Source organism: Nannospalax galili, unplaced genomic scaffold (genome assembly GCF_000622305.1).
Source record: "Nannospalax galili isolate Female #2095 unplaced genomic scaffold, S.galili_v1.0 scaffold891, whole genome shotgun sequence".
Classification (NCBI taxonomy): domain Eukaryota; kingdom Metazoa; phylum Chordata; class Mammalia; order Rodentia; family Spalacidae; genus Nannospalax; species Nannospalax galili.
This window is the reverse complement of record NW_008330576.1, coordinates 1,390,587-1,417,104: the sequence shown is the minus strand read 5'-3', so window position 1 is coordinate 1,417,104 and position 26,518 is coordinate 1,390,587. Positions and strand designations below refer to the sequence as shown.

General features: G+C 40.4%; 1 long non-coding RNA gene across 1 annotated transcript; it reads right to left on the bottom strand.

Annotated features, from left to right (window-relative positions):
- Nucleotides 1-941: 941 nt before the first annotated feature.
- Nucleotides 942-19,632, bottom strand: LOC115066969. The gene is made up of 6 exons (XR_003846408.1): nucleotides 19,589-19,632; nucleotides 11,721-11,905; nucleotides 11,525-11,637; nucleotides 4,255-4,324; nucleotides 1,824-1,849; nucleotides 942-1,046 (listed from the first exon to the last, which is right to left on the bottom strand). It is a non-coding gene; the product is annotated as an uncharacterized LOC115066969 (long non-coding RNA).
- Nucleotides 19,633-26,518: the final 6,886 nt, after the last annotated feature.

The following is a 26,518-nucleotide window of genomic DNA, read 5'->3' as shown; positions in this document are numbered from 1 at the left end:
CACATAAAATGTATACCTGCAGACCAGGGATTTGGGAATGAGACAGAAATCTCTCCAGGGCTCTCAGTCCCTTCCTTTCTTCCTTCTGAACAGAATGGCCTTACAGCTCAGGGATTCTCTAGGTAGCACACAGGGTGTACTAAGAGCAGGTACCCCTTGGACCTGCTAAAACATGAGGAAGAGGAGAAGGGGAGGGAGGGGAGGAGCGCTTACTCTTGAGTGTTCCTATGAAAGACCCTAAGCTTAGCATTCCACTATCTGTTTTCTCCTTCAGTTCTCCCTACATTCAAGCAATGTCGTCTGCAGGGTTTCCTTTAGTGTCTTGATCAAAGTCAAAAGCTAAGCAATTATAATACTAAAATTTGAACCCATATCTGTCGAACTTCTGAGTCTATATTCACTGAGATGACAAGTCAGGTGTATGTTTGAGGCCATGAATCATTAGCCTGTGTTTACCACCAAAGTACGGTTCTCTGCTTCCTTTCCACTCAAGGCTCAAGAAACATAGGTAGTAGCAAAGAGAAGAGTGCCTTAGAAGATTAAAACAAGACATTGTGACACAGATGGAACTTTTGAAAGTGCTTGGTTTTTAAAGTTAGCTCTCCTGGGTGTTCTTTTTAATATGCATGTCACCATTGATAAGGTGTCAGCAGGAAGGAATCATATAATACTTATGGCAGACATCTGAAGAACATAATTGCCCCAGCTGACATGTGTGACTGCTCTTTCATTATCATGTCACAAGGACAGTTCTGCTTATAAATTGTTTGCACGGAAAATAAAATAGGAAGCACTTGCTTAAAGTTTATTATAGCCTTTTAGAGCAACATAATTATCATTATAAAATGTTCTTCCTTATTGTGAATATTCTACTTGTTCTTCAGTGGATTTATTTTAAGATCAGAAAAGAAAATGTATTTTGAAAGATGTTAAGTACAGAAGACGTGACGAGTTGAGTGTTCACCAGATTGTCTGGAGTCCATGAGTACACAGGGCCCACTGTGCAGATTAAGAGCATCTTAGCATGTTGACATGATGCAATTCCCCTAGGATGTCAAGGAATGAAATTAATCTTTAGGACAAGCACCAATCTGCAGTAAAATTCAAAGTAAAAATGGAATGGGATTTACTCCAGTCAGAACTAAGCCTACTCTAACTTCCCAGTAAAACCAGCCAAGTCAGGAAGTGGCTTTTATACTCATTAAAGTAAAAGACCCTTGGAATATACAACTCCCCACATCAGACAGGGACTCTTTAATATGAGGTAATTTCAGATTACAGTTGTCCGCAGTATCTGAGTAGGGGGCTTTTACTTGGACCCCCAAGAGCTATCAAATTCTGTGGATGTTCACAGTATTTGAATATAGGCTACATACTTCCTCCTGTATAGTTTAAATAACCCCTAGATTAATTATTATACCTAATATGATATGTAAATAGCTTCATACTACATTACATCAAGGATAATGATAAGAAACAATATGCACAAGTTCAATACAAATGTAATTTTCCCAATGTTTTTGAAAGTCAGCTAAATCTGAGAGTGCAGGGCCCACTGAAACAGAGGATCGACTATGTACTTACAATCTTGCACAACTGTCTTATCCAGCACATTGTTTTATAGATGGACTAACTAAGCTTTGAGGTAATGTTGGCCTTGTCTGTGGTTAAACTACTAAGATACAGAACCATGAAACAGATTCAGTGCTTCCTACTCCAGGTCTAATAATCTTTCATCTAGTGATTATGACTCACCAGCTGCTTAAACGAATAACATGGAAAGCACAGGGCATCAGGGAAAAGGTGTCTTTGGTGACGCTCACCTTTGTTCTGTTCTGTTCCCTATAATCTATAAAATAAGATGGAAAAGCATGTGAGGATCCTGTGGACAGGCATCATGGTGGTGTGTACAGCACTGCCTGCCTTCCACTGCTCAGAACTATTAGACGCCCTCACCTAGTACCCGAGAAGGTTAGAGAAAAAACACCATGTCCCTGAAATGTCCTCATCCTTGGTTTCCATGATATTTTTTCTTGTTTTTCTCTCATTCCTGGACTTGGAGTTCATTTATTAAAGGGAAAAGTAGATCTGCTTTAGGAAGAACAGTGTGACCTACCACAAGTTTATTTAGTGAATATTACACTAACAACTCTGAAGGGTAACTTTAAACAAAAACTAATTTCTATAATATCCATTTTGAGGGAATTGCAAATCAGAGTGCATCCGATTTTCCACTAATAATTGGAAACACAAAATATCATTATGGTTCCCTGGTTAAAGTTCATGGAAGCCAGGTGATAAGTATAGCTTTTCTCTGACTTTTTCAGAGAAGTCCTCAAATGTATAATTGGGTAGATACACCTAGTTAACTGGTAACTAGAAGAATCTTCACGTGTCTTCTAATTTGAGAAATCAAGGCCACTGTGGTAGGAAAGACCAAGTCAAAGCCTCCCAAACTTCCCAAGTCTTAGCCAAAATACATCAGACAGAATGCTATATCCCAAGAGGAACTTGAGAGGTGAAAACTGCCTTGTAAAACTTAAAATAAGCAGGCGTCATGTTTTCTTTCCTATCTCCTTTCAGTGTTTTGGCATTTAAAAAGCCCAGATGAAACATGGCAGATGGCACTAGTCTGCCAAAAATTTAACTGGATGAGAGTGCCAAATACAGATGGTATTTCCAGATGTGGTATCTATCTGTACTAGAGAAAACATCATGGTCTTCAGGCACTTGATATGCAGCTATTAATCTGGTGAATGTATTCTTCTTTATTCCATTCAAGAAAGAGAATTTAAAAGTTACTTAATTTCACATGGCTGAGACAGAGTTACACTTTGCTACCTGCCCAAGGATCAAGATAACTGTGCTATTCTCTTTCAAATCAGAGTCAATAGCAACCCCTATCATCTTGTTATTACATATTAGTGCTCCTTGGTGTTGATGATATCATGCTAATTGGAATAATTTAATATCTATACTTTGAGCAGCCTAGAAAAATATGTCATATTGCAAGATTTAAAAAAAAAACTCTATAAAGATGCAGTGAACTCCCACAGTAGTGAGAATTAGGCAATTCAGTGTCCTGAAGGTAGCACTCAAGGGCGCTACCAGATTCAAAGTGGAAGAAGTGTTCTGTGAAGACAGAAAGGATTCTGTGGAACTTGTAGCTGTGACTACCATGTATTAGACCAGAAAATAGGAGAAGTCAAGAGGATCATGGGAGGAGCTAAGCTTGGTTCCATCAAATAGGAGCAGAGAAGAATATATTTGAACTCCATAAGATGCACTTGAGTACTTCTTTATGTGTCCATAGTAAAAAAAAAAAAAAAGTCCATATATAAAGTGGACAATTGTAGCAAAAATTGCTGAATAAGGGAATGAATTCACAGTTCAAACCCCTACAGCATGTCATCCCACAGGTCAACCAACTCTCAGCAGCTGAAGGGCTGACAGAATAAATGAAACTGATGGTAGAAATGGAAGATTGAAAATATTAAGAGGGATGTAATGGGGATTTTACTTTATTTCACTCAATCTCTTACCTTAAGACACGTAGACATTATAGGTAGCCACCATGAAAGGGACTTTATGACTGATTTGACTTGTAATTCTTCTCCCATGAAACATCGAAGAGAGAGAGAGAGAGACAGAGACAGAGACAGAAACAGACAGAGACAGAGACAAGAGAGAGAGAGGATATTCCCTGGGCTGGAGATATAGCTCAGTAGTAAAGGACTTGTCTAGCATGCATGTGGCCCTAGGTTCAATCCTCATTATGGAAAGAAGAAAGTATTGTCCTCATATTGCAGACAAAGCAAGTCCTTACCTATATGATGCAAGTGGGGAACTAACTACCTGAGTCACTGAAGAGTTACGCCCCAGTTCCCAGCACAGAGCTCCATCTGTCTCTGTCCATTGTTACCTAATTTGGACATTTGCATTTTGACAGTGTCTCATCTACTGTTCTTTGCTTTTTTACTTTCTTCTCAATGAGTGCTGTTCTTCCAAATCTGCTGTAGGACCCTAATTGGTGCCCACTCGCACAAATGCACAATAAAGAACATGGAGAAGTTAACGCTCCATGAAGCAAATCCTCCCACCGAAAGGAGACAGTAGTCAGTAGATTAATTCTCCCTCATGTTCTTCTTTACCACCTAGGGACAATTCTGAAGTGACCTGAACAATTTCTGAAAGATGTGGTGCCATGGTGTGAGAGCTTAATCTGAGTTCTCCCACCTTGCTTGTGACACTCACCTTGGTCCCTCCTTCAGACTGAGATGGACAGCAGAGAAGCCTTTTGTCTCAGGTTCTGTTTCCTTGGGAACTAAGAAGGAACAACAGCCATTGTTGTTTATTGTTATTAGCACTGAAGATTTGTTAATAACATTTCGATCATTCATGCACTTCCCTAAGTGCTTAGAAGTGACATCTAAACTCCAGCTGATACTAGTATTGTACTCTTAGGCATAGAAAACTTCTGTTTTATGAGAAAAGTGCAAGAGACCCCCAGAAGTACCTCAGTCTTCACTGGCTACTCTAACCTATAGCCGTCCTAGTCAACCCCACCCTGCCTTAATCAGAAACCCTTTTCTGGACTCTTTGGAGAAATTTGTGTGGCCATGTGGGATCAAGAGAAAGAACAGTTATAAAAGGATAAGGAAAACGTGGTATATACATACACAGTGGAGGTTTATTCCATCATAAAGAATAACAAAACTATGCCATTTGTGGGGGAAAGTGGATGAAATTAGAGATCATAATGACAAGTAAAATAAGCCAGATACAGAAAAGTAAATATTTCGTATTTTTTCCTATGATGCAGAAGCCAGATTCACCAGTGTGCTGGCTGTTTTTGTCAACATGACACAAACTGGAGACACCGGGGAAGAGGGAACATCAACTGAGGAATTTCCTCCATTGGATTGGCATTGGTCATGTCCATGAGGCATTTTCTTGATTGTTAATTGATGTAGGAGGGCCCAGCCTACTGTGGGTGGTCCTGTCCTTGAACAGGTAGACCTGAGCTTAAGAAAGGCAGCTGAGAAAGCCAGTAAGCAGAGTTCCTCTGTGCTCTCTGCTTCAGCTCCTGCATCCAGGTTCCTGCATTGAGCTCCTGCCCTGACTTCCCTCAGTGATGGATCTGGGAGTTATAAGGCGAAATAAACCTGTTCTTCCCCAAGTTGCTTTTGGTTATAGTGTTTATCAGTGCACCGGAGAAACAAACTAGACCAACAGGTACACACATCTGTACCTGACATCAAAGTAGGAGAGCTGAGTGTGGGACGAACAGGTGCTAATTAGAAGGAACAAGAGGGTAATGGGGGTGGGGGTGAATATGAGGGAAGTACAATGAAACACGTGTATGAAAACGTCATAACCTATTTCATGTTAACTAAAAAACTAATAATAAAAACAAGACTCATTAAAGTTGAGAAATGTGGCACTATCCCCAATGAATACCATTCCATTTACAACCCACACATAGCAACTTTTTGAGTGCAAGGATTGTTGGCAAGCACCTGATAGGAACAGACACAAAGTTCCTCTCACATTACCATGCATTTTCCTTTAATCATTTTCCTTGTCTATCTCAACAATGTTGGTGTCATAATCTACCTGCCTCTGGGACTAGCTTTTGCTATTTTAATTTTCTCTCACTATTTTCAAAATTAAAGGGGCTCTATTTTTATCCAAGACCTCACTTCCTCCCATTCACCAGATTACTAAGAATATAATCTATCGAAAAGGAACAAAACCTGCTTTCTCCGCCTGGCTGTCACTAGCTTCTGACCCCCGTCAGAAGGATTCAGGGCTGTTAATGGGCAACTTTGTGTATGCTGAAGTCTAGACAGGATGAGGTCCAAGGGTCTCAGCATGTACCACACAGTTCCTCACTAACTTCATCACTCTGCAGCTATGGTATCCATTTATTTATTATTATTGGATTTTGTTTGTTATTCTGTGTGAGTGTTTTTCCTGCATGTACGTAAGTGCATATGAGTCATGCAATACCAGTGGGGTCCAGAAAAGGGCATCAGATACCCTGGAACTGGAGTTAGGGAAGATTGCTAGCAGCTGTGTGAATGCTGGGAGCCAAACCTGGGTCCTCTGCAAGAGCAGGCAGTGCTCTCAACTGCTGAGCCATCTCTCCAGCCTGTTTGTTTGTTTTTGAGACGGTCTCACTATTAACCTAGGCCTATCTGAAATTCACTCTGACATTCAAACTGTCCTTGAATTTTCAACAATCCTCTTGCCTCAGTTTCCCAGATGCTGGGATTACAGGTGTGAGTCATCACACCCAGAAGTTATCCCTTTAGATAAAAGATTCCTACGCAAAGAATCTTATCATAGTAGACCCATCCAAAATAATGACTCCTGTAATTGTTCTTTAATATTTCAATCCTTGAAAAAGCTTTTTAGTATCTTCAGCTCTATTACTCTAAAACCAATAGTATTTCTCAGAAATTCTGCAGTTAGAAAAAAAATCTTAATTTTTCACTCATTTTTAAAACAGAGGCAAAATGGTATAGCAGTTAGAGCATGAGTTGAGGACTTACTTGGGACTGTACTACCTACTAGCAGGTGGTTGCAATTCAAGTTCTTTACTCCAGTTCTTTAAAGTTCTACAATAAAGGTTGAATAAAATAGTTTAGAAAATTTGTTTAACCAGGTTCCTGGGCCCTTGTATTCAGTAAGTGTTCAGTAAATATTAGTTGATTTTCATTATAAAATCTAGTTTCCTTATGTTACAAATTAAGAACCAGAGAGAAAATATGAACTAGTTAAGGTTGTGTATCTGCACACTGCCATAGACATAGGCAGGTTTCAAACAATAATCAATGGCACCCAGTGAACAAAATCTTAAAAAAAAAAAAAAAAAAAACACCTCATTCCTTAGCCTGTACCATAGGAAAATGCGTGGGTAGTCCAAACAAGGAAAAGCCAGCTATGTGTATTTAGCTTTCTCTCCTCTAGACACTGGCCAGAGACAAAGTAGCAAATAAAAATATGACTGAACTGTAGGTCTGTTCTCAAAACACAAACATTCATTTAAGAACAAAGAAGAAAGAATGGCACTTCCCATGAGCAGTCAGGGAAAGCTACTGGGCAAGACATCCCTGGAGAGATGAGGATCCTGGGTTCTGTTTGGGCAGCAAGGAGAGAAGGAAGCACAGGGCATGAGCAAAGTCCTGGAGAGAGCAATGTGCACAGATACTAGAGAGAGGTAGATTCAGGGATTTCACAGAGCTGTAATCTTTTTGTCACTTATGTCTTACTTGTACAACATATTTTTCAGAAGTGAAAAATACTTTTGGAACATTAAACACTATCATCAGTGAATGCAAGTGTACAAATAATCCAGAAACAAAATGCATTTACAAATGCAGCACTCAAGTGATGCCAGAAATATAGTCTCTCATCATCACTGAACATTTGAACATTTCCTTTAAAAATGTAATTGGCACATAATTGTACATATTTTAGAGTACATTGTGAAATTTCAATACGTATATATAATGTGTAATGATCAGCTCAAGATAACTGGCATATCCATCACCTCAAAGATTTATTATTTCTCTGTTGTTGGAGGACCCAGATTCCTCTTTACTTGCTTAAACATTTCTTTTAAAACCACCAATTTGCTTTATGACTTCCTCCTTTGGAAAGAAACCATTATTATAAAATATACTTCAGTCATCTTCTTAAAGTCCATCTCAATGGATATTGGGTCTTGGGGCAGAGAGGTTATGGAGAGTTAGGACCACAGAAACATTGTTACTGGGAACTAAAGCATGTGAAAGGAAAGAGACAGCTGATCAGAAGTACCAGACTGTGATCCACACCATCCAGCCTAAGCGGGTGCTTTTCAGGCACAGACTTGCTTAGGCCCAGGGGCCACTCTGGAGAAGGCCAGTACCTCAACTCAAATGCTAAGGTGATAGAAATATAGTCAACAGCTGGAAACTTTAAATGAGTGTTCCTTAATAAAAGCAGGGAGAGCTTTCTCAAAGAGGGCTACACCTGGCTCATTTCCATACTGGCGAGGTTCACTCCTTGTACCACATGTTCTTGGTTTCCCACTGCTCTTGTCCACATGTAGACAATTGAGCAAGGATCCACCATGTGGTATGCAAGCAGATCACCTGCCCCACCTCCTTCTGTAATTAAGGTTTGGATATATCTGCCAAGAAAGTTATTTTTCTTCTAACATGCTCATCTTTTAATACAAGGGCAAAAAGGTTTTAGAAGACAGGTAGGCATAGCTTATAGTTTTATGAGACTTTGGTTGATTCTCTTGGCAAGAATGTTCTTCTTAAAAATATTAGAGTTCCTTCTCTAATGCTACAGAGCTTACAGTCTCAGGAATAGGAGGCAGATCTCAGTGGGTCACTGGTAAATGGAACCACCCTTACTTCCATCCTTAGTTTCTGAACCTGTGTGCTCTTTCTTTTGGTGACATACCACCACACAGAGGCCTGTAATGGTGTTGGGTATTGCATCCTGGAGGGTCCCACTATGTCCCCAGACTATTCTCCGATCTTTGTTTCAGCTACATCTTCAGTAGAGTATTCCAACACTTTACTATGCTTCTGGATCGTGCGATGTGAGTTATACCATAGGTAAAGGCTGAAAAAGAGGCTATGATACACTTAAGGTCAGCCTGGGATACATGTAGGCTGCTTGTGCTCCCTGGTCTTTCTTTCCCTTCTAAATCCTAGCTGCACCACTAGTTAATGATAGTATATGGCTGGGTGAACTTGGTTTTCTGTCTTCATATTTCATCAGGACCTTACCCAATTTTATGGGTTCTGAAACCTTGGTCACTTGGTTCTCCATGACCATGAATTCTCTTTTTAAAGAGTAATCATCAGTTCAAGAGCTATGTTCAAAAGGTATTATTATCTAGTTTCAAACACTAATGGATTTGCATTTTTATACTCATAATGATAGAGTTTGCTGATCAAATAACCCATATGTTCCATCTTGTTTTGAGTCACATTAAAGATAGCAGCCTTTCCTGTCAATAAGATATGGGTTTAAATATCATCCCTACTGTGGAAATATTGTACCTGAAAAACTCCATTGTTAACAATATAATGGAGTTCTGTGATAGGCTCTACCATCATCAGACCTTGTCTACAAAGAAAAGCCAACAATGAAATTCATACTGATGCAGGGCAGTGTTCTGGGGGTAAATGGTATGTGTACTCTGGTCCTTCTCTTAGTCCTTCGGCAGACTTTCTGACAGAATATCCCCATTCCAGCATGCCCACTCTCTCAAGTCTGGTCCCTCCCTCCAGCATCTGAAGTAGCAGTTCTGCCAATGTCTACTTCATTCAGAATGTCCATCCTTTTCTATGAATTCTAGAAGCCACATTGGCAGTTTGTACCATTCCCTGAAGTCTTTGCCAAGGTTTCAAATCCTTTGTCTTAAGAATGTCTCCAAACCCAGGGTCGACACAGAAGAAACACTTCCTCCATGCTTCCACATGAAGCTAGCCATTGTCAAGCAGGACCTTTGACTTATCTTCACATAGGTGGAACTGGTAAAAGAAAGAAGCCAGGGGCTTCTCCCAAGCCCATGTTACCCCTGAAAAAAACCAGAGGGAACCATATTAGTCCAACAACCTACTGACAAATTATACATACATTATACTCATGACAAATTATACTCATCTCTACATGAGTCCATGTGTATAGCTAAAGGCTACATAACAAGAAACAATGCCAGACAGGAGATATGTTCCTTTGAGTTGTTGGCCAGGGTGGCCCAAAGGAATCCCAGACAGTAACCCAGCATAGAACTGGGAATATGAACAGCAGACCCCAATCTTACCTAAAGAATATTGACAACTGATTGCTGCTAGATGAGGAAGAGCTGATCTTCCTAAAACAAGGATCTCTAGATAGGCTGACTAGATTCAGCAGATGGACAAGCACTGGGGAATGGCTGGGGCGGGGGGGCGACAACACAGTGGACAGTAACAAGGATGAAAGAGTATATGGGCTCCAGTGGGGGGGCACTATGGAAGGGTGCCGTTTGGGAAGTGGGAATATAGATGAATAAGATTCTGTGGGATGTTCTGTATGATATACACAAAAAAATCAATTTTTTTTAAAAAAGACATATTTGAGGAGGAAGCATAAAAATTTACTTCATGTTAATTAGTAGAGGTGATAAACATTATCGTTGAAATCTACCTGGTGACTTTATATCCATACTCAGGTGCCAAGGATCTAAGTGTAGCCAACTATGACTAGTTATAATCAGTTACATAGAGATTAACGACACATGTGCAAACATCTAAGCATTAGTAGCATTAAAAATGTAGGAAACATTTTTAAATGAAATGGAGATCTTTAAAGGTTAAAAACTCATTCAATTTTATGTCTTACAGGGTTTATACTGAGTTCAATATTATATAACCATATTAATTCAACTGTGAATCTAAAAATTTACAGCAACTTTTGAAAGAGATATATCCTTACTCTGGAAATTGTTACTGAATATGTTAAAGCTTTAATGAAATGCTTCTTCTAATCATGTGGTTATTATATTTAAAATAATTTTAAAAAGAGAGAGACCAGAACAGGCACTAAAGGCAGGACCATGGAGACTGTTGCACAGGCTATGGAGGAATGCTGCTTGCTGGCTTGCTCCCCGTGGCTTGCTCAGATACAATTCCTAAACAGCCCAAGTCCACCTGCCTAAGGATGGTACCACTCACAGTGGGCTGGGCCTTCTTACATCAATTTCAGTTAAGAAAATATCGCACAGACATGTCCACAGGACAATCTGATCTGGGAAAATCAGTTGAGGTTCCTTCTTCTTGGGTTGACTCTGGTTTGTATTAAGTTGACAAAATCTAACCAGCAAAAATATAATGCTTTTCTTTACCAGTCCAACAGTTTCCCTAATTGGGTCATTTTGAAGCTTAATACAGGCCTACAAGCCAAGAGAATTGGAACAGTGGGATCTTTTGATGGGGTATGGTAGAGCTATTCCCTTGGAGAAGATACAGGTGTTGGTTATGTAGCTTGCAATGGCTTCATAATTGGAAGGGGAGAGGCAGCCTCTTACACTCTGAGAATTCAGAGAAGTACTGGGTGGCAGCCAACAAGTCCCCACACCCATATGTCAGAATTCCAGTTTCCTCATCCTAATCTTCTCATAATAGATCCCTTTCAGCTGCCTATCCAATTATCTTTGAATTCTAAGGCTCTATTTAGTCCTGAGTTTGGTCTTTATGCTGACAAGAGTGACCTGTTTGAAAGCTAACAAAGAGGACTCCTGATCTTAGTTTTCAATTTTTAACTGTCTAGATTTTCATTTCTCTTCTATCAGGCAATAATACAACTTAATGACAAGCAGCCAACTCTACTTTCCTTGTGTGAACTGTTTCCTCTTAACCTTTTCAAATGCCTAAAGCATTGTTTTGCAATATTCTTTCAATTCACCAGAAAATGTTTTGTAATTGGGCAGAAATCTCATGCCAGAGACTATTTCTACCCCATCCCATACCAACTGCAGTGGAGTTCTCATTGTTAGTGAGGCTTTGAGTAATCCAAGCTCAAATCCGCATCTCACCAGGAGTTTCCTCCAACCATTCCTGGAACCACTGTCAGTTGGGTCCTCTGGGAAACAAATATTGAGAAAGAATTAAGAACAGAAATTGTAGAAATATTTTAAAAAGAAATATTTTAAAATATTTTAATACCTGCTGTATTAGTTACTTTTATTGCTATGATAAAACATTGTGACACTCTATGGAAGTGATTTATAGAAGAGAAGTTCATTTTGGCTTATAGCTCCAGAGAGATAAGAGTCCGTCATGGCAGGGAGGCACAGCAGCAAGCAACAGCACGGCAGCAGGGGCAGCAAGTTGAGAGAGCACATCTCCATCTGCAAACACAAAGCAGAACGAACAGTCTCTGGGGGAAGAAGGGGATTTGGGGGAAGACTAAAAACTCAAAGCCCCATCCCAGCAACATACTTCCTCCAGCAATGTCACATCTCCTAAACCTCCCCAAACAGTATCACCAACTGGGGACCAAGTGTTCAGATTCCTAAGACTATAGAAGATATTTCTCATTCAAACCACCACACCTATGAGGGCAAAAAAAAAGTAGTGTTGGGTGGGGAAGATGGCAGACTGTATGCCTATGGACAAAGTTTCTACTATCCCAATGGGAATGTAAGATGCAACTGTCTAGGAGGACAATCTCAGCTCAGAGGCTAATGTGGCTTGAAGAAGAAAACCACCCAAACTAACGTTTTACATGTGCATTTATGTGAGAGTGAGTGTGTAGAGTCCAGAAGAGTGGAAAGGGGCCTGTGAGGGGGGAAAGGGTTCTCTAAAGGGGAGAGGAGACAGCAGAGCCCATGTGATACAAAACTGTAATAGAGAACAATAGGGAAAGAAAGGATTAAACAGGGGGCAAGGAGGGAGATTCTGGAGAGGAGGGAGAATGAAAAAACCACAAAGAAATCTGATACTTGATAAGCTAATCAAATTTTTTTATATTTTATGACTTTTATTTTATGTGTATGTGTGTGTTGCCTGCATGTAGGTAAGTGCACTTGTGTTGTGCAATGCCCGTGGAGGACAGAAGAGGCTGTCAGATCTCCTGGAACTGGAGTTACAGACAGTTGTTATCTTCCAATTTGGTGGTGGCATTCGAATTCGGGTCTTCTGCAAGAACAGTCAGTGTTCTAAAGTGCTGAGTCATCTCTCCAGCCCACTCAAAAATATTTTTTAAAGAGTTGGAGTGGAGGTACCTTGTACTGGTGAATAAAGCTGATCCCAGAAGCCATGGGTCACTAGACAGAAATCCCAGTGCTAGGGGTGAGCTACTTTTCTACAATTTGTTGGCCAGGGAGGCAACTGAACCCAAAAGAACACAGGCAATTGCCACTGCTTGAGGTTTTCTACCAGAACAAGACAGTAAGACTCCATTGCTGAAGATGCCACATGCCTTGGTAGTAGGACATAAAGAAATCAATCTGGAACTGGGCTGGAAGCTTCCTGCCGGCTGGCTAGCCCTCATAGTACTGAAAGGTACTATGCAGGCTTCTGAGGAATAGTTGACATCAACAGTCTTACTCAGCAATATAGGCTGGCCAGACAAAATGGCCTCACTGATACAATAGTGGTAAGTTACAGAGGGTAACCAACCACTTTCTAATTGGATTGATGTCTGTTTTGTAGGCAAGAATGCACATCTGGTGATATAAACCTGGTCAAAATCCAGTGGCTAGGAAGGTCAGAGGCCCTTGTAGAGAAGTGTTTCTGTTGTTTTCCTAAATGGTTACCATGTGTCTGTCAATTTGCCTTTTAAAGGTTTTATTTCTTTTTAATTTTATGTATGAGTGCTTTGCCTGAATATATGTAAGTGTGCCATGTGCATGCAGTGCCCACAGAGGTCAGAAGAAAGTGTCAGGTCCCCTAGAACTGGAGTTAAGGATGGTTGTTAGCCACCATGTAGGTGCTAGGAACCAAACCTGGGTCCTCTGTAAGAGCAGCCAGTGCCCTTAACTGCTGAGCCATCTCTAGGTCCTCAATTTGTCTTTAAATAACTGTCTATGCCCATAATATAGTGCTGCTGGCAGCCTTGATCAGAAAACCTTCTCTTTGCAATGGTCAGTAGGGCTTACAGAGACTTATAACCAAGTACAGAGAATAAATGGCCACTGAATGCCTAGCCATAGTTAGAATATGCACATCACATGCTCCAAGGCACAAGGAACACTGATGAAGGAGGAAAGAATGTAAGAGCTGGAAGAAGGTAGTGAGACAGGGAATGCCAAGACAGTCACATCCTTAGACCAGTGCAATTCCTTACTATGTGCAAAATATGCATCCTTACATTTACAGAAAAATATCCCAGTCACCACTCATCAAAGAAGCTTCTTTTGCACAAGTTGGAAACTATTACCAAGTACCACAAATGGTCACACACAGACATTGTCTATGAATTGCCCAGACCTAAGCAACACACCTACAATGCAACCTCTACACCTAAGGCACATGGAACAGAGAACTAATGAATCCTCAGTTCTCATTAATGAAGCTCCCTCATACAACAGAGGGCCAGGAACACAAGTGGCCAAAACATAGAGATTAAGAGTCTGCAGAATGCTGGTTCTTGGACAGGACTCCTATATTAATCTTCACCCACTCTGGGTTCAGGGCCCATTGAGAAAGAGGGGGCAGAAAGATTGTAAGAGCCAGGGAGGAGGTGCATGACCATATGGAAACAGAGTCCTTCAAGCTCCTAGGACCCTGCTCATATGATTCTATGACAGTTGTGTCAGCATACACAAGTCCCATGCCAACTCAGGCAGATAAAAAACCAGCATAGAACTGGGGAAATAAACAGCAGACCCCAATCTTAGCTGAAGAAATATTGACAACTGATTACTGCTGGGTGAGGAAGAGCTGATCTTCCTGAAACAAGGCACTCTAGATAGGCTGACTAGAGCTCAGCGGATGGACTTGCACTGGGGAACATCTAGTGACACTGACTTGATCCAGTGGGCCTTAACACGGATGACAGAATATATGGGTTCCAGTGGGGGAAGGAGTTGGGAGGGTGCTAGTGGGGACAGGGGTATAAAGAAGACTAAGATTATTTAAGATATTCTGTATGAAATACACAAAAATTCAATAAAAATCATTTTTTAAAAAATGAAATTAAATCATTTGTATGAAACAAGTTTCATACAAAACTCTCTCTCTCTCACACACACACACACATAAAAATTATTACTTTTTTCTATATGCCAAATTGGAATGGAGGGACAATGGAAATAAAGGAACTATTTAGGGATGTGGAAGGGGAAAACAGAAGACGGAGAAAACGAATACTAGATCAGGTAAATAGGACCAAAGTGCATTACATTCATTTATGGAGATATCATAACAAAACCCTTTACATAGTTAGTATACACTAATAAATAAGAGGAAAAATATATAAGAAAAAGAAAACACAACTCTCAAAATAGGCAGTGACCCCAGGGTTGTAGCAGAAGCAGCTGGAAGCTGGTGACATAATGTGTATACAACTAAGATAGCGTGGTCTAATTAAAAATAGTCGAGAACTTCAAGTTATGGGAAAGAATATTAAACCAGATGTGGGGTTCTGAAGAACAGGGGACCATCAGCAACCCACCAGATGCATACCCATGAACCCACCTCTAGAAATGCTGGTGTATTATTTATTGCTAGAAAAAGAGAATTGGGCTCTACTTCGGAGTAAAAGAGCATCAACATACTTGTGGACATCTTTTCAACTTCCACAGCCGCCCTTCAGCTATAAATTATTTATATTCCTCCCACACGCAAAATTGATTCACCTTCCAAGACCCCACAAAAATCTTATCTTTTATGTCAACAATTTGAAATTCAAAACCCTGGCATCAAAGTCAAGTCCAAGTATTCATGACCAAAATCTTTTTAATAGATAAATTGCTATGTAACAAAATGATAAACATTTACCATCCAAGTTTCTGTGGTGAGGAGTTTAGGAGCAGCTTAGGTGGTTGCCTCAAAAACTCTCATGAGGTTGCAGTAATCGAGGGCTTGACTGCACCTGGACAATGCACTTCCAAGATGACTCGTGCCTGACTATTGCCACTGGCTTCCTGGCTGTTGACAGACTCATTCCCTAGCCATATGGGTCTTTCCATAGAGATATTTGAATGAAAACTTAATTTTGGAAAAAAACTTCCAATGTGAATGGCCCAGGAACAGGAGGCCCCATGGTGCTGTTGATGCCCTCATCTCAGACAGAGCACACCATCACTCCTGCCATATCTTGTTTGTTAGAAGCAAACCACTAAATCCATACCCCCTCAACAAGAAGGAAGGAGCTGAGGCATCAAAGACCCATTTCTAAAACCACCACATTGACCATTACATTTCTAAAACCAATTCAATGCTCATACAAAGCACTATTTCACTCAAAAATATTTTCCTATAAGAATATTATTCTTCACTGCTTAAAAAGCATTGATGAAAGAAGCAACAGACCCACAAATTGTCCCAAGGCCTTCTGTGATGCAAAAAGGAGCCCTCTGGATTTCTGTGAATCAGAACTCAACCTCCATTTCTGACATTCTTTGCTTAGACTAGGCTGAATATGACTAAGTTTGTGGAAAATGTCTATGATCCTGAAGCAGAGGGAAAATGGCTATGTGGATGTTATGTCTGAGATCCATCTTCATGAATACCCCAGGCCTAGCAGAACAGACCAGTGCACAGATTAAACCCAGGGAGTAGCTGGTGCTCAAAGACAACACCAAGCCAGCCAGCTTCTATAAAAATACACCCACAGGAGGGGAGGTTTTCTTTGTCAGTTTTTCTATTCCCTTTTCTGTAGTTTCTTTCTTCCATTCTGTGGAGGCCTTTCCCCCATGGGATTCTCTGCTGTAAGGAGGCAGCCTCAAAGGAAACCTGCAGACCTCAGGCTCCTGTGCACTTAGGTCTGCAGTCAATAAGAGTTGCGATATAACACAAACGGGAGACAGACTTCCACAATAATCACCAAGACTGGTGAGATACGGTGGCGGGGGAAGGGCAGTGGGGGATAGGGTAGTGGATCAGGGAGCCTATGGGGAAGTCTGGAAGCCAGAGGAAGTGCTTAGCTGAGGTGTTAAAAAGTGATGAGGCACAGAAGTGATGTGAGTTTGAGACACCATCAGGCTATCATGTGGACAATAGTCTTCTAATAGACATTATAAAAGCCACAAATAATCTATATGGTAAAGCGGAAATGAAAAGAAATGGAAAAACCAGGAATCCTGAGTTACAATTTTGGCCTTACCATTTTCTTCACATGTGAAATTGAACTAAATTTTTTTTTCATGTTTCATGGATGGTGGATCTGCCCTGATCTAAATAACAAGTAAAATGTAGGAAGAAACGCATAGCAGAACCTACCTAAGCTGCATACCTACAGTGAAGGATACAACACTAGAAATGTCCTTCTAGACAAGCAGCAAAAAAACTGGACTTCAAGTTCCATGGCCTCCTAAGCATTCAGGGGATGGATGCACTTGTTAACCCTCAGGCAGAGCGCTGAGTGGAGGAAAATTCAACTCCCAACCAGTCCCATGGTTTCCTTCTCATTAAAAGACTTGATCTCCTTTGTGAATTTTATTTTGAAAACTTTTGGGAGAAAAAGCAGACCCTTGAATCTTACTGGCACACCTGGACTTAGCCATGACAGTAGGCACAGTGCTATGATTGCAGCCCAGGAGCTTGTGTTGTGTAAGAACTCAACAGCACTTACATAGGTAGATTAGAACTATGGGAATTGAGAAATGGGCTTTTCTAAAAGAAAATGCATACATGTCTGAGAGGAGGAAAGAAATTCTGGACCAGCAAAACAAATTCACACAGTTTAGGGGAAAACGTAAGAGTTTGCACAAAATAAAAATCTAAGGTTGGATCTGGAAATATGGCTCAGTGCTTAAGAGCACTGGCAACTCTTGCAGAGGACCTGGGTTCAGTTCCCAGCACCCACATAGCAGCTAACAACCATCTGTAATTCCAGTTCCAGGGGATTGGATACTCTCTTCTGGCCTCCTCTGGTTCCGCATGCACAGGATACACTTATGTTCATGCAGACAAAACATTCATACACATAAAATAAAAAATAACAAGATTAAACAATAAAAATAATAGCTTTTAAAAATTTCTTTCACAAGGTTTTGGAAATGAATACTCTCTTGTTGGTTAAAACTGAGAGTACTTCCTCCACCTGTGGAAGATGAAATAAATGCCCTGACAACTCATACACTAGACTGCTGTAATTCTTTGTGTAAACACACAGAGTTTAAACGATAAATGGGGTCAGAAATATCGTACAAGTTCTGCTTTCTAGGTATTCAAGGAGGTATGATTTGATGCTAGACAGAGCCAGTGTATAAGTTAGGAGACCAGTGCTACTTTCAGCAGTTTAAGTATGATCTGAGACTTCAGTTTTGTTATCTGAGAAATGGGGGTAATATGTTTGTACAAAGACTTCTTGGGTGCTTCCTAAGTTGTAGACATTGTTCTAGATGCTGGGGACATTAAAATGACCAAATGGGCAAAAATTCAGCCCTCAACCCCACAGAAGCTCCTGAAGATGAAACGGAATTTAATGTAAGACTCTTAGTTTAGTGCTGGGACCTGCTGCCTCCTCCCTACCTCTTTTAATAAATATTTTCCATCACTTCTAAAATTGATACTTTTAATTTGTTTAGCTCTTTAGTGTTATTATTTTAATAGTCAATAATTTCCTAAGCAAGAGCATACGTGATATAATTGAGGTATAAGTCAATGCTGACAAATTTTGTCCTGACTCATGGCAGTTTACAGCACAGTCTCTACTGCCTTTGTTCCTGCATTATCATCCAAAGAGCTGCCTAGGAACTCCCAAATGCAGTCTCATCTGACTTGTTCAAGGTATTCCTGGTATCTGTGGTTCACTTTCTAAGGCTAGATCTCGCTGTTCAGGACCCCAGACAGTTCTCACTTGACTTAACCCACAACGGGAAGCATAGCTTTGTTCTATCTGTAGTCAGATTCAGTGGGTGGAATTCTTATGTCTTGCTTAGTGCTTGAAGCTGGCGTGTGGAATGGCATGACTTCATATTTCCAGTTCCCTTCAAAGACCATATCTTTTAAACAACATTTTATTTATTATTTTATGTGTATGAGTATATGGCCTGCATGCAGTAAGTGCACCTGTGTTGTAAAATACCTGCAGAGGTCAGAAGAGGGCACAGGATCCCCTGGAACTGGAGTTACAGACGGTTGTTAGTTGCCATGTGGGTGCTGGGAATAGAACCTGGGTCCTCTGCAATGGCAGCCAGCACTCTTAACTGCTGAGCTGTATCTCCAGCCCCTTATTTCCATTTTTGACTGTGTGTATATGTAGAGGGATGGTGCACTTGAGTACAGTGCAGGCCAGAGGTCAGGAGAGCCCCTGGACCTGGATTACAGGCAGTTGTGAGATGCCTGATGTAGGTGCTTGAATCCACTGCAAGAGCAGTAAGCACTCTTTACAACTGAGCAATCTCTCCAGCCCCTACAATAGAAATCTGAACAGAACATTCATAAGCCTGAGTAGAAGTGATGAGGAGCTGGGTATAACTGGACTTGTATCCTATGCACTTCCTGAATATAAGTGGAATCCCAAAGTCAGATTGTCTAAAAGGGAAGGTAATTTTTCAGGATTGTAGATTCTCAAAAGGAAAATTCTACCAATACAAATTCCCCTAGATAACGTCCAAAGGATACGTGATCTATTTTTTAAATGCTGAGCTATGCCCCAATCATAAGCAATTGAAAGTCTGGCAATAAGTAAGGAGTGATAGCAGTTTGCCTCTGAGTAGTGGCTGAGGAATGGACAGACCCTTTCAGAGACACAGGCATGCAAAGACTGGATGGACACAGAGTGGCTAGGATTCTGAGACAAGCCCTGTTAGTCTCTGAGCCCACACAGAGCCAAGCAAAGTTCAGGCTGGATATTAGAGGGCATCAGAAAAAGAGGTTTGCTTGTTGAAACAAGGTCTCAGTATGTTGCTCAGGCTTACCTCACACTCTTGCATTCAACTGATCTTCTTGCCTCGGCTTCCCAGACCACATACCAGACAACAGAGCAAGACTTCAGGCAGACAAAGAGGACTGCTCAATTTTAGACAGAAATTCTGTGACTCTCAATCTCAAAATCTCTCAATCTCAAAATCTACATGCGATGTCCAGAACCCAGTGAAGAAATGCTATGAGTCACACAAAAATGCACTCACGCATTAAGACAGAAGGAAATCAGCAGAACCAAATTTGGTAAGAACCCAGCTGGTAGAAATGCCAAAAGTGAATTTTAAATAATAAATGACATGAAAATATCTAGGGGGAAATCTGGACATTATGTGTGAACAAATGAATTTGAAGGGAAAGAGAGAAAACAAGAAATAGAACCAAATGGAGATGCAAACAAAAAATACAGGTGAGCTGGTGAGTGTCTCCAACAATTTTGTGAACAGAGTGACTATATTAAAATATGTGAGCTTGAATATATAAAGTATCCAAATGGCAAACAAGAAGAAAAAACATTAAAAAATAACAAAACAAAGCACAAAAGTTCTTAGAACTATGAGAAATTACCAAAGGATCTAAAATATGTAAATTGAAAGCCCAAAAAAGCAGGACCAAGAGGAAGAATGAGGGAGAAAGAATATTTAAAGAATAGTAGAGGATAATTTTTCCCAAATTAAATTTAGTTATTTCAGGAGCTACAGCAATGGCTCAGTGGTTAAGAGCGCTGGTCACTCTTTCAGAGGACCTGGGTTCAGTTCCTGCACCCACATGACAGTTAACAACCATCGTAACTCCAGCTCCAAGAGATCTGATGCCTCCTTCTGACCTCCACAAGCATTGCATGGCACAGGTACACTCACATGCATGCAGGCAATACACTCATACACACAAAATTTTTTAATTAATAAAATATTAAAGAATGTAGGAAAGTGCGTACAGGTTATATGCAATCACTACTCTATTTTATATGAGAGGTTTGTGCATTCACAGAGTTTGATTTCCAACAGAGTCATAGAGCCAGTTCATGGATACCAAAGGCAACTCTCTGTGTGTGCATCTACTATACACCTATTTCTTCCTCAGGCTGGCCTCAAATATATATGGGATTAGGGTGTATGTACATACATATGTACATATGTATATAACAAAACTGTATCTCCATACTGGAGATAAAATTAAACCATAAAAATTCCTCAGGAAAAAAAAAAATGGGGCTGAAGAGATGAGTCAGGAGTTAAAAGCACTGACTGCCCTTGCAGAGGACCTGGGTTCAGTTCCCAGCACCACATGATGACTAACAACCTGAAACGCCAAATCAAGAGGATCTGACACCCCTTCTGGCCTCCACAGGCACTGCACATCAAGAGTGCACTTACACACATGAAGGCAAAACACTCATACACATAAAAGAAAAATTTTTTTAAATCTTTTTAAAGAGTCGGTTCGGAAACCCCCTCCCTCCCATCCTTCATGCTATTGATACATTTTGCTTCCATGTTATAAAACTCATGACACATTTTTGCATTCATCTAGTCTTTTCCATAAGAAGAAACTGTACTGAGTAACCAAACAGTACATGAAGAGAAGTATCTCTTTATTAAATTATTTTAACTAGGGTTGGAGAGATGACTCAGTGGTTAAGAGCACTGGCTGCTCTTGCAGAGGACGTAAGTTCTATTCCCACCACCCACATGGCAGCTAACAACCATCCATAACTCCAGTTCCAGGAGATCCGATGCCCTCTTCTGACTTCCACAGACATTGTACAACATGAGTGCACTTACATGTTTTTAAAAATTATTTTAATTGATAAGTAAAGAAAAATGTAACTATCTTACTACTCCCAATAAATTAAGGCTCTCACAAAATGATAAACAGCCAGGCATCACAATAGTTTATGAGAAAAGATCACACAACCACCTAGAGTCAGATTGAAAGTCACAAATCGGATAGCATCTTGCATCCACTGCCAGACTGTGCAGAACACATGCAGTCATGGGTAGAGCTTCTGGTAGATGTCTCAAGTTCAGTGAAGCCTGAGGAAAATAAGGGATGGCAAGGGCACTGTAAATTAGAGAGATGACAAACCACATTTAAATGGGCAAAACTAAAATACCGAGTCTGGGGATGTCAGAAGGAATGACTATGAAATTTGGCCAGCAGCTGCTCTGGAGAGACAGAGGGGTTTTGAGGCATGGCAGTACCACTGCCATGGAGGAGCTTTCAGGATGGATGTCAAAGTTCTGCTTCCTAACTTGTGTAAGCATTACAAAAGAACCCGCCTCATAAATAACTCCTTGTGCCATGTATTTGCTTTGTGTGGCTTTTATTACCTGTGCTTTAGTTCACAATAAGAAGGTTAAGAAAAAAAAAAATCAATGTGACCTCAAACGTCTGAGTTCAGACTGAAAAGAATTTACACATAAGTGAGAAGATGGAGGAGTGGGATAAAGTGCTAACAAAAGTCCCTAAAGAGGACTTAGAAAATTCAAAGAAAATGAAAACAAGAAAAAAGACTTACTACCTACAGTAAAAAGATTAATAATATGTTCCTATGACAACAGAAAGACCAGAACTGCTGTTTGCATCGAAAACCTGGGATCTCCCATTCTCTCACTCAGCATGGCTATCTTTGGTTCAAAGTCCAAGATTAGTGTTAAAACAAACAAACAAACAGAAAACACATTCAGTGATACAGAGATACTAGTATTCCCTGAGAAAGAGTGTGGAGTTGCATATTTAAACAAATCACATCCAGAGTGCAAGAGTGATGGAATCAAAGCAATGCTGTCTACCAGCTTTGAGAAGTCAAAGATAGGGGACTGGCCACTCTTTTCTTTGGAGTGACTGAATTCCATATCACTGAGTTAAATGGGAAATTGTGAAGATGTTTGAACCACTACTTACACCACGAAAATCACCACTAACATGTGTTGTATATGTGCATATGTACATATATAGAGATAGAGATTTTATATATATGTATATAGTAACTACACAAAATGCTACCTTTCAGAGAGCCAGACCATCACAAGTTTTTCCTAAAAACATTTTTATTCTTCCTGTTATAGCCATAGTATTTGATTTGGTATATGCTAAGCGGTGATATGAATATATAAGCTGTTGTTCTCTTCAAATGTTACATGCACAGTGCTATCAGTTTTCATTTTCTCTCATCTCTTGAAGTGCCTTGATAATTTCACAGGGTTGGCTAATGCCAGCATTTCTGGCTGTGATCATATTGAAATAAGTACTATTTATATTCTGGTCATGTAGAGCACTAGAAGACCTGATTTTCTGCCGTCACCTAGTTCTGTGACCCTGGCTGAAGAAGGCAAAGGGAAAGAATTTCGTTTTCCTGTCTGTAAAGCATAGATGCTGGATTATATCTAAGGGTCAACGTGGGTATTTTCACTTTAATAGAAGGCACTGGATTTTGAAGTCTTCTCATATTTCAAAAGAAATCTCTCACAGTGCCATTTCTGGTATCTTTTCAAAGTTTGTGACTGATACTTGGTAAGGAATATTTCATTTTCTTTCAGAGTTGAGCCTCAAGCCCAGACAAGTCACACCTCGGGCTCTTAACACAAGACAGCCACCGGTAGAGAACTTGAAGGAATCGTGGATATTATGACTCTGCCTTTCAAACCAACATGGAAAGCCTACATGTGTTTGCCTTTTTTTTTGGTCATTCATTAAACTGACAAAAAATGACAATTCCCAGGTGAGTACAGCCATGGCGAAGGTAGAGTGTCGTCTGCCATTGGTGGAAAAGCAAACTACTGACATTTGGCAGTATCTGTCAGAAGCCAAGCTGCCATGCCTTTCAGCTCAGCAATTCAGTGATAGGAATCAATCCATGTCAGAAGCTGGGTATGTACATAAGGTCATGCATGTGAGACAGATGAGATGGTGCTACACTTTGAACCTTGACTGTCTCACAAAGGCCTGTGCACTGAAGGTTTGGTCCCCATTCCACAGCACTCTTGGGAGTTAGTGGAATGTTGTAGAGGAAGAGCCTAGTAGAAGGAGATCAGGTCACTGGGGCATGTCCTTGAAGGGGATATTGGGACCCTGACTCTTTCTATCTCTCTCTTGATTCTCTGCTGCTGTGAGGTGAGAGTTCCCTCCACCATATCACTACACGCTTGAAGCAACAGGCCCAGTGGACCATGGACTGAAACTTCTGAAGCCATGAGCCAAAATAAGCTCTTTCCTTTATTAAGTTGATTTTCTCAGGAATTGTATTACAGTGATAGAAAGTCAACTAAGACAGATGGCCTTATTTGGAATAGCCAAAAACTGGAAACAACTCAGATACTCAAATGCCAATCAGATTGCTCGAATAAACTTTAGTATAAACATTTAAACCCCATTTTACCATTCATCATTAAAAAGAATGAGATCTATGTGTTGAGATGATATTTGTAGAAATTATTGTTATATAGAGTACAAGTTTGAAACAAAACGTGGAGTATGGTCCCCTCCACAAAACTCTAAATGTTTGGATAAGTATATATATATTTGTGTGTGTGTGTGTGTGTGTGTGTGTGTGTGTCTGTGTGTGTGCACAATATATGAGATAAATAGGAACAGGAACATTCCAGACCCCTGTGCACGGAAGCAGCCACAGACATGCACCTGTTAAATTTTCTACTGAAAGGAGCATAAGTGATGGATGGACTTCAGCTGCAGTGCTCTGAAACCCATCATTACATGAGTACCAAAGTCACCCCAGTCCCTGATCCAGCCAGTAGCTCAGCACAGTAGAGATAAAATGCAGGCCCATTTCTGGGAGGCACACAGCTCCTGAGAGGAGGCTTTGTCTCTAAGACTGCTCATGGGCCATTCTTAACTTTCCTAAAGCTGCATTACCTCTGAAATCTTCCTTCTTCTCCTTCCCAGAGCTTTGACCTACACACAACCCCAGGGTTCCTCTCTCCTCTAACTCAATCCTTGTCCATCAGAGACCACTGGATTATTCTGATACATGGCTAATCCTGATTGGAATGCACTTCTGGAAGCACCAAAGATTAATACCAAGCTCACAGCAGGTGTCTCAGAGAAGTGAAGCGTATTCCAATGTTTTACAACAGCAGTACTTGCAAAAGCAATATACTTTGCCAATCACTTAAACTAAAAAGTGATAATAGTAACAAAACTCATGCTTAAAGTGAGGCACCTTTCTTCAGGAGTACACTGGAGTGTATTCAAGGCTCACGCAGGCAGGTAATGACTCCAGCTGATACCTGACAGCCCTGCATCATCTTTACTCTCACAAGGTTTTGCCACAGCTTCAGCAAATGTTGTATTACGACATCTCTTTTAGAGAGAGAACTTCACCTCTCTGAGTCCTCAGGTATCTTCATCCATTTCAGTGTCCCTTCCTGTTCATCAGATTATCACCCTGTACTGCGGAGGCCAGGGACTGTGGTGAGAAGCAACTCCCCACCCCCACCATGACTCAGTTCGGTGCTCACTCAGCTACATGCCCAGCCATCTTGTCTGCTATGTGTGTTTGTGTTAAAGCCAGAGGGAACTTCACAGCTCTGCAGTTTCAAAGATGGGGTCTTCTTTTTCACAAGCAGGATTTTAAATCCACTGTTGTATAATAGCAGTTTATATCCTTTCTTAAGTTGTTGTTCTCTCAATGTTTAGTGCCAGATTGAAGGAAAGTCAGTCTGGAATCCAATTCTTGAGCATGCAGGAAGCAGAACAACAGTCTTCTATTTGCAAGGGCTGAGATCACAGGCTGACCATGGTTTAAAGCATCCTTCGCCCCAGTCCCACTGCCCCACATTATAAACAGTACAAACTGCCAAACCCCTGGACTCCTCAGAGAACCAGGCCTGCACACACACACTGTCCAGCCTTCGCTTTCTGAGTCTTGTCATTGCTACTACAGTCTTTTTAACATCTGTGAATTTGGTCAAAAAATATCAGGCTTTTTTTTAAACTAATCATTGTTGAGCTCTTACTGTGGATTAGGCACTATTCACAGCACTTTGAGCATTAAATCTTCACAAACATGGATATATTTGTACTCTAATTTCCCAGACAAAAAAACATAAAGCCACAGAGGCCAAGTGGTTATTTAAAACCACATAGCTGTGGTTAATAAAGCTGAAGTTTGAAGCAAGGTAGAGGGAATCCAAATAAACTAATTTCGTGAAACTATTGTTTAAGGAAAACGAACTATTAAGGAAAGATATAAAAAGAAGAGGAATTGTCCCCTTCCATATACATCTTTTCTATTTTTCTTCCTTTTCTTTCTGTTTCAGGAAAAGTTACTTTATATCTTTTGCTATTTTCTCTTTCCAAAGGACTTTTTTGCACTATGAAAATCCTGTCTTCAGATCATGCTTCAATTATGACGTAATGTACAATCTGACTAGACTCTTAAAAGGGAGAAGGCATTGACCCGGAACTGAGGGAAGAGCTGTCTATACAGCTAAATGAGTGTCCTACCAACTCAGGAGGGATGCTCAAGGATTCCATTACAGCACATGAGCCTGGGATAATAAAGGCCTATAAGTTCTTGTACTGGTAAACTAAGATACACCTCATGATTTTTAAACTATTCTGAGATATAAATGCTAATACCTCTAGGCACAGCCCAGGAAAGTGGTCATAGGTGGTTTCTGAGCTGTGGGTATAGGAAGATGGAAAGTTAGCATCATAAACAAGTAAGAGCATCATAAACAAGAGATTTTTTTTCCTTCCTGGAGAATCAGGTACTCAGAAAAGAATGGGTAAAATAAATAGCCAACAATACAGAATCACATATGATACAGTAATCTACATTAATTTCCCCTAGCCTCATTCCTGGGAGAGGGTCAAATATCTGAAGCCTGCCAGGAGAAACAGAAGAGAAAATATTCCCTGAATCAACACCCACCTCCTCCAGGCTAAGTAATTCTTAAAGT